The sequence below is a fragment of the Orcinus orca genome, unplaced genomic scaffold (assembly GCF_937001465.1).
Source record: "Orcinus orca unplaced genomic scaffold, mOrcOrc1.1 scaffold_97, whole genome shotgun sequence".
NCBI lineage: Eukaryota > Metazoa > Chordata > Mammalia > Artiodactyla > Delphinidae > Orcinus > Orcinus orca.
In genome coordinates, this window is record NW_026044012.1 from 39,046 (window position 1) to 51,370 (window position 12,325).

The 12,325-nt window shown below is 42.9% G+C and overlaps 1 long non-coding RNA gene across 4 annotated transcripts in view; it reads right to left on the bottom strand.

Annotated features, from left to right (window-relative positions):
* The window catches only part of LOC125963356 (uncharacterized), a 302,661-nt gene that overhangs the window by 29,038 nt on the left and 261,298 nt on the right, over positions 1 to 12,325 (bottom strand). For all 4 annotated transcript variants that reach the window (XR_007475214.1, XR_007475213.1, XR_007475216.1 and 1 more), the window contains exon 2: positions 3,630 to 3,711. This is a non-coding gene — a long non-coding RNA (uncharacterized LOC125963356). The remainder of the gene's footprint in view (positions 1 to 3,629; positions 3,712 to 12,325) is intronic.

Here is a 12,325-nt window from a genome sequence, read left to right on the forward strand (position 1 = left end):
TTGGGAAAAACAAAAATCGAGAGGACACAGGCACCCCAATGTTTACCCCCTCTCTGTTTAAAAGATCCTCGACTAGGATATAACTTAAATGTCTCTGGAGGGAAAAAATGGATAGAGATGTGGTACTTAGGTAGAGTGGAATATTATTCAGCCTGGAAATCAATGAACTATGGCCAGTTGTAACAACTCCGGAGGAGTTACGTATGATCTTTCTAAGTGACATAATTCAAAAAGAAAAAGACACATATCATAAGATATCACTTAAAGGTGGAATCCAAAATGGCTACACATGAAATAAATTACAAAACAAAAACATAGTCAAATATGTAGAAAAGACGCATAAGGCTGCTAAACGGGAAAGGTGGGGAGGGGTGAGGCATCATCCAGGAGGTTGAAATTAGCAAAGATACCATTCCAAATACCAAACTGATAATCAACAAGGCCCACACGGTAGCTAAAAGAACTGCACTCAGCACACTCAAGTCACCGGAAAAGAATATATACGACTGGTAAGAATCTGAAAAAGAATTTACTGATGTCTCTCTGTACGTGAATCAAGTGGATGTACAGCAGCAAGAAACAGAGCTTTGAAAATCAGCTGTAACCAATATAGTAATAAATTGAAAAAAATAAACGACAGAGAGACAGAGAAAACCTCTTACAACTTTTCCTCAGGGACGGTGATGCAACATGGATTGAACACATCTAGACCCACAGCAGGATGAGACATAAGGCTGGAAACTGTTTGCACTAAGAGAAATGTGAGGTTGGGTGAGGAAATGCACACCCTTTAAAGTAATACTACCTGGTACCCATTCAATGGGTCCCAAATCTGCAGGTTCAAGGGATCTTCCTACAGCTAAAACATGCATGGAAAACCCAGAGGACTGTACACCATGTGATCGGGAGATGTGTCTAAAATGCAGCTCATTTATCCTCTCCTGGTGCTCCTGTTCACCATTCCAGCCACGTTACTTAGAATCTCCCCACTTGGAGAATCAGCACATTTCAACTTCTGTTTCACACATTTTGCAAATTGTGAGGAGGATGAACGGGAAGAGGGGGAACCAATGAGAGAATAGTTGTAGGGGTTTGGGTGGGCACATATCACTCTAATTTCCCATTAAGAATAAGAATTGAAAAAAGGCTCAGCCCGCCTCGCAGGAGCCAAAATAGGGCCTGAAGCAATCCTGCGGGTTTGAGGCCAGCTCACAAAAGAGCAACTTAAAAAATGGAGCTCAGGGTCACTGCAATTCACAAACCTGCAGAGTTATAAATGAAAACTAACGTCCAAAACTATGTTGAGGTAAGGCAAAGAAGAGGATCTGAATGCAAGACAGAATTGCAAGAAACAGATTTCAAGAGATAGATTGGACTCGTCTTTAAAGCACATGAAAAGCGGCAGAATTTCGACAATGATGCAGTTGGCCCAAAAGGGCGTATGCGTTTTTTCCTGATTATATCCAGGAAAAAACGCATACGCACTTTATGGGCAACGAAGCAAGCAAGCAATGCAAATGTGCACAACAAAGAAGTCTCATTTCCCACCGGTCAAAAGGGCCATCCTAAAAAATTGTAAAAACCAGAAATGCAGGACAGGCCATGGAGAACAGGGAGCCTTTATACGCTGATGGGCAGTGTGTGAACTGCCGAGAGCCACTCTGGAGAAGTGTATGGTGGTTCCTAAATCATCTAAAAAACAGAGCTACAGAGCATAGGACACTTCCAATCATGGGAGTATATCTAGGGAAGTCTAAAAATCAACAAGACACAAGCACACCACAGTTTAGGGCTACTCTGTTTACAAGAACCTCAACTTCAGTACACCTTAAATATCCCAGGAAAGAGAACAATGGATAAAGAAGATGTGGTACTTATGTACAATGGAATATCTCTTCACCATGAAATCAACGTAATAAGGCTAGTAGAAGGATAAAGAGTGGATTTAGGTCCGATAATACTACTTGAAATAAGTCAAACAGAAAAAGGAACATATCATAAGATATCACTTATAGAGGGAGGGTAAATATGGCTGCACAAAAAATGAATTACAGAACAGAACAGTGTCTCACATTTAGAAAACACACTTATGTCAGCTTAAGGGGAAAGGAGAGGTGGGGTGATGCATAAAACCAGAGTTTGAAATTAGCACAGATACCGTTCAATAAACCAAATAGATATTAGACAAGATCTACACCTTGCTCAATGAACTGGCCTCAACACACCCTATACACTGCAGAGAAATATATCTGAGTAATAAGAATCTTAAAACCCATGTATTGATATATCTCCATAAGGGAATCAAGTGTGTGCAGAGCGGCACAAACACAGCAGTGAAAATGAGCTAAACCCCATTATAGAAATAAATTTTAAAAACAAAACGCAGAAACAATGAAAGAGAGAAAAATTCTTACAAAATTTGCTCAGGGGCTGTGATGCAACCTGGATTGACCACATATAAACCCACAGCTGGATAAGACATAAGGCTGCACACTTGGGGCTGAGAGGATTGGTGAGCTTTGGTGAGCAACTGCCAAAAGTTTAATGCAATACTTCATGCTACTCATTCCAAGGGTCCCAAAACTCCAGGTTGAAGGGAATCTTCCTACAGCTAAACGATGCTTGGGAAACCCAGCGACTGGTATACCATATGATCGGGAAAGGTTTCTAAAACGCACCTCATTTTTCCTCTCCTAGGACTCCGGATTGACATTCCAGCCGCTTTACTAACAATATCCCCACATGGAGAGTCAATGCCTTTAAGTTATGGTATCGCACAGTCTGCAGTTAGTGCCGATGACGAATGGGAATAGGGGGAACCAGTGAGAAACTAGCTGTAGCAGTTTCAGTGGGCACATGTCACTCTAATTTCACATCAGTAAGAAGAATAAACCAAAGGCACAGCAAGGTGTCCCAGAAGAAGAATAGGGCCTGAAGGAATCCTGTGGTTATGAGGCAAGATCACAAAAATAAGAGCTGAAAAATGGAGCTAACGGCCACTGCAATTCAAAAACCTGCAGAGTTATAAAGGTCAACTATTTTCAAAAAATATATTGAGGTAAGGCTATGAAGAGGCATTGAAGGCAAGGCAGAATTGCAGGAAACCGATTTCAGGAGGTAGACTGGAATTGCATTTAAAGCATAGGAAAAGAGGCAGAACGTCGACAATGATGCACTTGGCCAAAAAGGGCGTATGCGTTTTTTCCTGAATATATTCAGGAAAAAACGTATATGCCCTTTTTGGCCAACCAAGCAAGCTTGCAAAGGAAATCTGCACTACAATGAAGTCTCAATTCCCACCTGTCAAGGGCCATCTGAAAAAGTGTAAAATCCAGAAAGGCAGGACAGGCCATGGAGAACTGGGAGCCTTGTTATGCTGATGGGTGGGATGTAAATTGCCAACAGCCACTGGGGAGAAGTGTATGGTGTTTCCTGAAACATCTAAAAATCAAAGCAACAGAGCCTAGGGCACTTCCACTTATGGTCCTATAGCTTAGGGAAATTAAAATCAAAAAGACACAGCCACCCCAAAGTTTGGGACGGCTCTGTTTACAAGAACCTCATTTACGGGACAAGTTCAATATCGCAGAAAGTGAAAAATGGATAAAGAAGTTGTGGTACTTACGTACAATGCAATATCACTCAGCAATGAAATCTATGTCATCAGGCCCGTAGCAGCACAATGAGTGGATTCAGGTATGATGATTCTAACTGAAATAAGTCACACAGAAAAAGAAACATCGTAAGATATCACTAATACACGGAATGTAAACTTGGCTACACAGGAACTGGATTACAAAAGAGAACAGGGTCTCAAATTTAGAAAAGCAACTTATGCTTGCTTAAGGGGAAAGGTGAGTTGGGGTGCTGCATAAAACCAGAGATTGAAATGAGCACAGATAAAGTTCCTTAAGCCAAATATGTAATAGACAAGAGCTACTCCTTGCTCAACGAAATGGACTCAACACCCCCTATTAAACGCCTAAGAATGTACCTGACTAGTAAGTATCTTAAAACCTATGGATTGCTATGTCTCCGAAAGAGAATCAAGCGTGTGTACAGGGGCATAAACGCAGCAGTGATAGGATTGGAGAGGTTTGGTGAGCAAATGAAGACCCTTTGAAGTCATATTTCATGGTACCCATTCCACGGGTCTCAACTCTCTAGGTTTAAGGGATTCTTCCTTCAGCTAAAACATGCATGTGGAACCCAGACTATGATCAACCGTGTGACCGTGAGACGTGTTCCAATATGTCTCAGTTCTCGTCAGCTGGTACTCGGGTGCAACATTCCAGACGCTTTATTAACACTCTCTCGACTTGGAGAGTCAGTGCCTTTAAATTCCTGTTTGGCCCAGTTTGCAATTTCTGCGGAAGATGAACAGGAATAGGGAGGACCAATGAGAGACTAGCTGGAGGTGTCTGGCCGGGCAAATTTAACTCTCATTTCCCACCAGGAAGAGGAATTAACCAAAGGCTCAGCGTGCTGTGCCGGAACCAGATTAGGGCCTGAAGCAATCCTGCGGTGTTGCGGCCAGCTCACAAGAAAGCGAGTTGAAGAAAGGAGCTCAGGGGCACTGTAATTCACAAACCTGCAGAGTTGTAAATGACAGCTATTGTCTAAAAATATACTGAAGTGTGGCTGCCAACAGGACTTGAAAGCGGGGCAGAATTGCAGGAAACCGATTTCAGGAGGTAGACTGGAATTGCATTTAAAGCATAGGAAAAGAGGAAGAACGTCGCAATGATGCACTTGGCCAAAAAGGGCGTATGCGTTTTTTCCTGAATATATTCAGGAAAAAACCATATGCCCTTTTTGGCCAACCAAGCAAGCTTGCAAGGAAATCTGCACTAAAATGAAGTCTCACTTCCCCCCGGACAAAAGGGCCATCTGAAAAAAGTGTAAAATCCAGAAAGGCAGGACAGGCCATGGAGAACTGGGAACCTTGTATGCTGATGGGCGGGATGTATATTGCCAACAGCCACTCTGGAGAAGTGTATGGTGTTTCCTGAAAGATCTAAGAAACAAAGCATCAGAGCCTAGGGCACTTCCACTTATGGTCCTATAGATTAGGGAAATTAAAATCAAAAAGACACAGCCAACCCAAAGTTTGGGACGGCTCTGCTTACAAGAACCTCGTTTACGGGACAAGTTCAATATCACAGAAAGTGAAAAATGGATAAAGAAATTGTGGTACTTACGTACAATGCAATATCACTCAGCAATGAAATCTATGTCATCAGGCCCGTAGCAGCATAATGAGTGGATTCAGGTATGATGATTCTAACTGAAATAAGTCACAAGAAAAAGAAACATCATAAGATATCATTAATACACGGAATGTAAACTTGGCTATACAGGAACTGGATTAAAAAACAGAAAAGAGTCTCAAATTTAGAAAACCATCTTACGCTTGCTTAAGGGGAAAGGTGAGTTGGGGTGTTGCATAAAACCAGATATTGAAATGAGCACAGATAAAGTTCCTTAAGCCAAATATGTAATACACAAGAGCTACTCCTTGCTCAACGAAATGGACTCAACACCCCATATGAAACGCCTAAGAATGTAGCTGACTAGTAAGTATCTTAAAACCTATGGATTGCTATGTTTCCGAAAGAGAATCAAGCGTGTGTACAGGGGCATAAACGCAGCAGTGATAGGATTGGAGAGGTTTGGTGAGCAAATGAAGACCCTTTGAAGTCATATTGCATGGTACCCATTCCACGGGTCTCAACTCTCCAGGTTTAAGGGATTCTTCCTTCAGCTAAATCAGGCATGTGGAACCCAGAGTATGATCAACCATGTGATCGGGACACCTGTTCCAATATGTCTCAGTTCTCGTCCCCTGGTACTCGAGTGCAACATTCCAGACGCTTTACTAACACTCTCCCGACTTGGAGAGTCAGTGCCTTTAACCTCCTGTTTGGCCCAGTTTGCAATTTCTGCGGAAGATGAACAGGAATAGGGAGAACCAATCAGAGACTAGCTGGAGGTGTCTGGACGGGCAAATTTAACTCTCATTTCCCACCAGGAAGAGGAATTAAGCAAAGGCTCAGCGTGCCGTGCCGGAACCAGATTAGGGCCTGAAGCAATCCTGCGGTGTGGCGGCCAGCTCACAAGAAAGCGAGTTGAAGAAAGGAGCTCAGGGGCACTGTAATTCACAAACCTGCAGAGTTATAAATGACAGCTATCGTCCAAAAATATACTGAAGTAAGGCTGCCAAGAGGACTTGAAAGCGGGGCAGAATTGCAGGAAACCGATTTCAGGAGGTAGACTGGAATTGCATTTAAAGCATAGGAAAAGAGGCAGAACGTCGACAATGATGCACTTGGCCAAAAAGTGCGTATGCGTTTTTTCTTGAATATATTCAGGAAAAAACGCATACGCCCTTTTTGGCCAACCAAGCAAGCTTGCAAAGGAAATCTGCACTACAATGAAGTCTCACTTCCCCCCGGTCAAAAGGGCAATTTGAAAAAAGTGTAAAATCCAGAAAGGCAGGACAGGCCATGTAGAACTGGTAGCCTTGTTATGCTGATGGGCGGGATGTAAATTGCCAACAGCCACTTGGGAGAAGTGTATGGTGTTTCCTGAAACATCTAAGAAACAAAGCAACAGAGCCTAGGGCACTTCCACTTATGGTCCTATAGCTTAGGGAAATTAAAATCAAAAAGACACAGCCACCCCAAAGTTTGGGATGGCTCTGTTTACAAGAACCTCATTTACGGGACAAGTTCAATATCGCAGAAAGTGAAAAATGGATAAAGAAGTTTTGGTACTTACGTACAATGCAATATCACTCAGCAATGAAATCTATGTCATCAGGCCCGTAGCAGCATAATGAGTGGATTCAGGTATGATGATTCTAACTGAAATAAGTCACACAGAAAAAGAAACATCATAAGATATCACTAATACACGGAATGTAATCTTGGCTACACAGGAACTGGATTACAAAACAGAACAGGGTCTCAAATTTAGAAAACCAACTTATGCTTGCTTAAGGGGAAAGGTGAGTTGGGGTGCTGCATAAAACCAGAGATTGAAATGAGCACAGATAACGTTCCTGAAGCCAAATATGTAATAGACAAGAGCTACTCCTTGCTCAACGAAATGGACTCAACACCCCATATTAAACGCCTAAGAATGTACCTGACTAGTAAGTATCTTAAAACCTATGGATCGCTATGTCTCCAAAAGAGAATCAAGCGTGTGTACAGGGACATAAACGCAGCAGTGATAGGATTGGAGAGGTTTGGTGAGCAAATGAAGACCATTTGAAATCACATGCATGGTACCCATTCCACGGGTTTCAACTCTCCAGGTTTAAGGGATTCTTCCTTCAGCTAAAGCATTCATGTGGAACCCAGAGTATGATCAACCGTGTGATCGGGAGACGTGTTCCAATATGTCTCAGTTCTCGTCCCCTGGTACTCGGGTGCAATATTCCAGACTCTTTACTAACACTCTTCTGACTTGGAGAATCAGTGCCTTTAACCTCCTGTTTGGCCCAGTTTGCAATATCTGCAGAAGATGAACAGGAATAGGGAGAACCAATGAGAGACTAGCTGGAGGTGTCTGGACGGGCAAATTTAACTCTCATTTCCCACCAGGAAGAGGAATTAACCAAAGGCTCAGCGGGCCGTGCCAGAACAAGATTAGGGCCTGAAGAAATCCTGCGGTGTTGCGGCCAGCTCACAAGAAAGCGAGTTGAAGAAAGGAGCTCAGAGGCACTGTAATTCACAAACCTGCAGAGTTATAAATGACAGCTATCGTCCAAAAATATACTGAAGTAAGGCTGCCAAGAGGACTTGAAAGCGGGGCAGAATTGCAGGAAACCGATTTCAGGAGGTAGACTGGAATTGCATTTAAAGCATAGGAAAAGAGGCAGAACGTCCACAATGATGCACTTGGCCAAAAAGGGCGTATGCGTTTTTTCCAGAGTATATTCAGGAAAAAACGCATATGCCCTTTTTGGCCAACCAAGCAAGCTTGCAAAGGAAATCTGCACTACAATGAAGTCTCACTACCCCCGGTCAAAACGGCCATCTGAAAAAAGTGTAAAATCCAGAAAGGCAGGACAGGCCATGGAGAACTGGGAGCCTTGTTATGCTGATGGGCGGGATGTAAATTGCCAACAGCCACTCGGGAAAGTGTATGGTGTTTCCTGAAACATCTAAAGAACAAAGCAACAGAGCCTAGGGCACTTCCACATATGGTCCTATATCTTAGGGAAATTAAAATCAAAAAGACACAGCCACCCCTAAGTTTGGGACGGCTCTGTTTACAAGAAACTCGTTTATGGGACAAGTTCAATATCGCAGAAAGAGAAAAATGGATAAAGAAGTTTTGGTACTTACGTACAATGCAATATCACTCAGCAATGAAATCTATGTCATCAGGCCCATAGCAGCATAATGAGTGGATTAAGGTATGATGATTCTAACTGAAATAAGTCACAAGAAAAAGACACATCATAAGATATCATTAATACACGGAATGTAAACTAGGCTACACAGGAACTGGATTAAAAAACAGAACAGGGTCTCAAATTTAGAAAACCAACTTATGCTTGCTTAAGGGGAAAGGTGAGTTGGGGAGCTGCATAAAACCAGAGATTGAAATGAGCACAGATAAAGTTCCTTAAGCCAAATATATAATAGACAAGAGCTACTCCTTGCTCAACGAAATGGACACAACACCCCATACTAAACGCCTAAGAATGTACCTGACTAGTAAGTATCTTAAAACCTATGGATTGCTATGTCTCCAAAAGAGAATCAAGCGTGTGTACAAGGGCATAAACGCAGCAGTGATAGGATTGGAGAGGTTCGGTGAACAAATGAAGACCCTTTGAAGTCATATTGCATGGTACCCATTCCACGGGTCTCAACTCTCCAGGTTTAAGGGATTCTTCCTTCAGCTAAAGCATGCATGTGGAACCCAGAGTATGATCAACCGTGTGATCGGGAGACGTGTTCCAATATGTCTCAGTTTTCGTCCCCTTGTACTCGGGTGCAACATTCCAGACGCTTTACTAACAATCTCCCGACTTGGATAGTCAGTGCCTTTAACCTCCTCTTTGGCCCAGTTTGCAATTTCTGCGGAAGATGAACAGGAATAGGGAGGACCAATGAGAGACCAGCTGGAGGTGTCTGGACAGGCAAATTTAACTCTCGTTTCCCACCAGGAAGAGGAATTAACCAAAGGCTCAGCGTGCCGTGCCGGGACCAGATTAGGGCCTGAAGCAATCTTGCGGTGTTGCGGCCAGCTCACAAGAAAGCGAGTTGAAGAAAGGAGTTCAGGGGCACTGTAATTCACAAACCTGCAGAGTTATAAATAACAGCTATCGTCCAAAAATATACTGAAGTAAGGCTGCCAAGAGGACTTGAATGTGGGGCAGAATTGCAGGAAACCGATTTCAGGAGGTAGACTGGAATTGCATTTAAAGCATAGGAAAAGAGGCAGAACGTAGACAATGATGCACTTGGCCAAAAAGGGCGTATGCGTTTTTTCCTGAATATATTCTGGAAAAAACGCATACGCCCTTTTTGGCCAACCAAGCAAGCTTGCAAAGGAAATCTGCACTACAATGAAGTCTCACTTCCCCCCGGTCAAAAGGGCCATGTGAAAAAAGTGTAAAATCCAGAAAGGCAGGACAGGCCATGGAGAACTGGGAGCCTTGTTATGCTGATGGGCGGGATAAAAATTGCCAACAGCCACTGCGAGAAGTGTATGGTGTTTCCTGAAACATCTAAAAAACAAAGCAACAGAGCCTAGGGCACTTCCACTTATGGTCCTATAGCTTAGGGAAATTAAAATCAAAAAGACACAGCCACCCAAAATTTGGGATGGCTCTGTTTACAAGAACCTCGTATATGGTACATGTTCAATATCGCAGAAAGTGAAAAATGGATAAAGAAGTTGTGGTACTTACGTACAATGCAATATCACTCAGAAATGAAATCTATGTCATCAGGCCCATAGCAGCATAATGAGTGGATTCAGGTATGATGATTCTCACTGAAATAAGTCACACAGAAAAAGAAACATCATAAGATATCACTAATACATGGAATGTAAACTTGGCTACACAGGAACTGGATTAAAAAACAGAACAGGGTCTCAAATTTAGAAAACCAACTTATGCTTGCTTAAGGGGAAAGGTGAGTTGGGGTGCTGCATAAAACCAGAGATTGAAATGAGCACAGATAACGTTCCTTAAGCCAAATATGGAATAGACAAGAGCTACTCCTTGCTCAACGAAATGGACTCAACACCCCATATTAAACGCCTAATACTGTACCTGACTAGTAAGTATCTTAAAACCTATGGATTGCTATGTCTCTGAAAGAGAATCAAGCGTGAGTACAGCGCCATAAATGCAGCAGTGATAGGATTGGAGAGGCTCGGTGAGCAAAATGAAGACCCTTTGAAGTCATATTGCATGGTACCCATTCCACGGGTCTCAACTCTCCAGTTTTAAGGGATTCTTCCTTCAGCTAAACATGCATTTGGAACCCAGACTATGATCAACCGAGGATCATGAGTCATGTTCAAATATGTCTCACTTCTCATCCCTTGGTACTCGGGTGCAACATTCTAGACGCTTTACTAACACTCTCCCGACGTGGAGAGTCAGTGCCTTTAACCTCCTGTTTGGCCCAGTTTGCAAATTCCGCGGATGATGAACAGGAATAGGGAGAACCAATGAGAGACTAGCTGGAGATGTCTGGACGGGCAAATTTAACTCTCATTTCCCACCAGGAAGAGGAATTAAGCAAAGGCTCAGCGTGCCGTGCCGGAACCAGATTAGGGCCTGAAGCAATCCTGCGGTGTTGCGGCCAGCTCACAAGAAAGCGAGTTGAAGAAAGGAGCTCAGGGGCACTGTAATTCACAAACCTGCAGAGTTATAAATGACAGCTCTCGTCCAAAAATATACTGAAGTAAGGCTGCCAAGAGGACTTGAAAGCGGGACAGAATTGCAGGAAACCGATTTCAGGACGTAGACTGGAATTGCATTTAAAGCATAGGAAAAGAGGCAGAACGTCGACAATGATGCACTTGGCCAAAAAGGGCGTATGCGTTTTTTCCTGATTATATTCAGGAAAAAAACGCATACGCCCTTTTTGGCCAACCAAGCAAGCTTGCAAAGCAAATCTGCACTACAATGAAGTCTCACTTCCCCCCGATCAAAAGGGTCATCTGAAAAAAGTGTAAAATCCAGAAAGGCAGGACAGGCCATGGAGAACTGGGAGCCTTGTAAGCTGATGGGCAGGATATAAATTGCCAACAGCCACTCGGGAGAAGTGTATGGTGTTTCCTGAAAGATCTAAGAAACAAAGCATCAGAGCCTAGGGCACTTCCACTTATGGTCCTATAGATTAGGGAAATTAAAATCAAAAAGACACAGCCAACCCAAAGTTTGGGACGGCTATGCTTACAAGAACCTCGTTTACGGGACAAGTTCAATATCACAGAAAGTGAAAAATGGATAAAGAAATTGTGGTACTTACGTACAATGCAATATCACTCAGCAATGAAATCTATGTCATCAGGCCCGTAGCAGCATAATGAGTGGATTCAGGTATGATGATTCTAACTGAAATAAGTCACAAGAAAAAGAAACATCATAAGATATCATTAATACACGGAATGTAAACTTGGCTATACAGGAACTGGATTAAAAAACAGAAAAGAGTCTCAAATTTAGAAAACCATCTTACGCTTGCTTAAGGGGAAAGGTGAGTTGGGGTGTTGCATAAAACCAGATATTGAAATGAGCACAGATAAAGTTCCTTAAGCCAAATATGTAATACACAAGAGCTACTCCTTGCTCAACGAAATGGACTCAACACCCCATATGAAACGCCTAAGAATGTAGCTGACTAGTAAGTATCTTAAAACCTATGGATTGCTATGTTTCCGAAAGAGAATCAAGCGTGTGTACAGGGGCATAAACGCAGCAGTGATAGGATTGGAGAGGTTTGGTGAGCAAATGAAGACCCTTTGAAGTCATATTGCATGGTACCCATTCCACGGGTCTCAACTCTCCAGGTTTAAGGGATTCTTCCTTCAGCTAAATCAGGCATGTGGAACCCAGAGTATGATCAACCATGTGATCGGGACACCTGTTCCAATATGTCTCAGTTCTCGTCCCCTGGTACTCGAGTGCAACATTCCAGACGCTTTACTAACACTCTCCCGACTTGGAGAGTCAGTGCCTTTAACCTCCTGTTTGGCCCAGTTTGCAATTTCTGCGGAAGATGAACAGGAATAGGGAGAACCAATCAGAGACTAGCTGGAGGTGTCTGGACGGGCAAATTTA